Here is a 3,383-nt window from a genome sequence, read left to right as displayed (position 1 = left end):
TTGAATATGCATGTCATTCAATAACATATATATACCTTAAAGTGGAGCCATTGAATGAAAGTGCTATTGTGATTATCTTGCAGCCACTTTGTTCTCTTTCTAAATTTTGGATAAATAGTCTTGATGTGGATCATATGTTCCCTATATTAACACGAAAAAATCAAGCATTATGATTCCTTGTATATAAGATAAACATAAGGAATAATAATATTTAAAATGTCTCCATATGAAAAATAAAAGTCATACTTACTTGATATAAGGTAGGACTTCCTCTGTATTCTCCAAGACATATAAATGTGTCTGGTTTAACAAGTCCCGATCAACTAAGCTTACTGTGCAACTTGATAATGGCTTCGAAACTCTCATCTTCTGGCTTGAAGGCACTCCAACTGTATTAACATCAGATAAATGCTCGGTGCAAAACTCTACAGCTTCTTCAACTATATACCGCTCAACAATGCAACCTTCCAGACGAGTACGGTTCTGAACATACCCTTTTAGCACTTTCATATACCTTTCAAACAGATACATCCATCTAAAATATACTGGGTCACATAGATGAACTTCTTTAACAAGATGTACTACTAGATGAACCATGATATCAAAGAATGAAGGGAGAAAATACTTTTCAAGCAAACACAAAGTAACTACTACATCTTCTTCCAACTTATCCAGCTTGGGAACATCTACCGTCTTTGTACATATAGCATTGAAGAAGAAGCACAATCAAGTTATTGCATACCTTGTAGGCTTCTCCAAAACAGAACGAATTGCCACAGAGAGCAATTGTTGCATCAAGGTATGACAATCATGAGATTTAAGTCCAAGAAGTCTTGAATCTTTTAAAGATACAAGATTTTTTATATTTGAACAATAACCTTCAGGGACCTTCATACCATAGAAAGAATTGCAAACTGCTTTCTTCTCTACTCTTGACAAATTCTAAGGCCCTAGAGGCAAGCGAGTACGTCTTTGTCCATACTCGGGTTGCAAATCAGTTTTGACCCCCATGTTCAATAAATCTAACCGAGTAGCAATCCCATCTTTAATTTTTCCAGGGATCTCCAGCAATGTACCAATGATACTATCACAAACATTCTTCTCAATATGCATAACATCTAGGACATGCCTCACATGAAGGTACTTCCAATATTCGAGATCAAAGAATTTTGATTTCTTCTTCCAACAAACTCTGTGACCATCATTCTCACCAACACTTCCCCCATTTTTCGAGCCCCATGTGTAATTAATATCTTCAACAATGTGCGACACTTCTTCTCCGTTTAATGGATCGGGAGGTGTGCCATATTCAAGTTTCCCATTAAAAGCTGCACGCTGCCTCCGATATGTATGATTGATTGGTAACCATTTTCTATGCCCAATGTAACAAATTTTACGGCCATTTTTCAACCTGTGACTAGGTGTATCATCGCTGCATATTGGACAAGCTTTATATCCTTTGACGACACAACTAGATAAGTTCCCATAGGCAGGAAAATCATTAACTATCCACAATAATACACTTTGAGTGTAAAGTATTCTCCTATATGTGCATCATACACTCCTCTAATCTCATCCCACAGAGATTTTAAATCATCAATCAAAGGCTTTAAGAAGACATCTATATCATTTCCAGGATGTTTAGGACCGGAAATCAATAAGGTAAACATCATGAACTTCCATTTCATGCATAGCCATGGTCGAAGATTACATGTAACTAAGATAACTGGCCAACAACTATATCTGCTACTTAAAGAACTGTGGGGATTGAATCCATCATATGAGAGATCCAATCTCAAGTTTCTCGGCTCTTTACCAAACTCGGGCCCATTATCATCGACAAGTTTCCAAGACGGGGAATCTGCTGGATGAGACATTTGATCGTCAACTGATTTTCTAGCAGCATGCCAAGTCAAACTCTTAGCTGTCTTATGTGATTGAAACATCCTTTTAAACCTTGGAATTGGAGGAAAATACCACACCACCTTGAGACACCACAAGTAGGACAATTAGTTGAATCTTCATAATCCTTTCTATACAAGATGTAGTCATTGGGACATGCGTGAATTTTCTCATAACTCATCCCTACAGCAGACAATGTCTTTTTGGCCTCGTACATAGAGGAAGGTAGTGTATTCCTTTCTGGAAGCAAATCTCCTTGAAGTATCAATAATTCTGTAACACAAACATCACTCATCCTATGTTTTGCTTTCAAATTATATAACTTCATCAAAGCCGACAACATTGTGTACTTACTGCTACCAGGGTACAAGGGTTGATTTCCATCCCCAGTCACATTGGCAAACTCATAAGGATCAAATCCAATGTCGCCTAAATCATTATCATCCATCCCTACTTCTTCAGAAACAAAACTGAACCCACATTGCTCATCTTCTTCCACATTTCTACTAGCATTAGTAGTCCATTCCCAAGGTTCTCTGTGCCATGTCCAAACCTTATAGCTTTGGTCAATTCCATTAAAGTATAAGTGGTCTCTTATAATTCCAACTCCAAACAACAGAATATTCCCACATTTAACACATGGACAATGAATATAAGTTGTACTTAAAAGATTTTCTACAGCAAAATTCAATTACCTAACATTTCGTCCAATCTGTAATTAAATATGAGGGCAAATTGGTCATTTCATACGTTAAACATATGTAAAATAAAATAATATGAAAGGATGTTAAATATATGCTCTAAAGCCAAACATGTGATGTTGCTTTCTTTTATGGATATTTCACTATCATTTATGGGTAAAATTGTTGTTTTCAACTATGATATTTAGTCTACAATCATAACAGCACAATAATCCTTGGAATATGGTTCATATCTAGGCTATGCAATGAGACTCGATATAAGAAGACTTCTTATACTTCCACTTCATGTCATAAACATTCATGATCATATATTATCAATTAGGCATTAATCATAATTGAAAAAGTCCCATTTTCTTTTTCGTCAATTCAATGTGGCCGGTAATAATTTTTGTTGAAATTTTTAAATTTATATTTGTATCAACAATCATATGTTTGATATTATTGATTTTTTTTCAATTAACAATATAGTAATAATTGGAGACAATGAACAAAGTTCAATTTTATTCCCAATAGTTCACTGGGTTAAATTAGTAGTAAATCACGAAATTTATATTGAGTAAGTTATGCCAACAAACCTACCTAACGAACGCTAAGCAACTCGTTTGTCAGGTAAATGATGTTGCCCGTTGACCAGATTACCCAACAAACTCCATGATTTACTCAACAAACAAGGTATTTTACTTCGAGGAAGTAAGAGGTGCGTTTGTTGAATAAAGTTGGTCATTCCCTAGGGAAATTGGACCCAACTAACTTAATTTTTCAAACAAACGAGCTATTTAT

The 3,383-nt window shown here is 35.3% G+C and overlaps 1 pseudogene; it reads right to left on the bottom strand.

The window, feature by feature from the left end:
- Positions 1-246: 246 nt before the first annotated feature.
- LOC148920535 (uncharacterized) lies at positions 247-2,587 on the bottom strand (annotated as a pseudogene).
- Between the last annotated feature and the right edge of the window lie 796 nt (positions 2,588-3,383).

Source organism: Prunus mume, linkage group LG2 (genome assembly GCF_029339155.1).
Source record: "Prunus mume cultivar Tortuosa linkage group LG2, ASM2933915v1, whole genome shotgun sequence".
In the NCBI taxonomy this organism is placed as follows: Eukaryota; Viridiplantae; Streptophyta; class Magnoliopsida; order Rosales; family Rosaceae; genus Prunus; species Prunus mume.
This window is presented reverse-complemented; position numbering and strand designations above follow the sequence as displayed.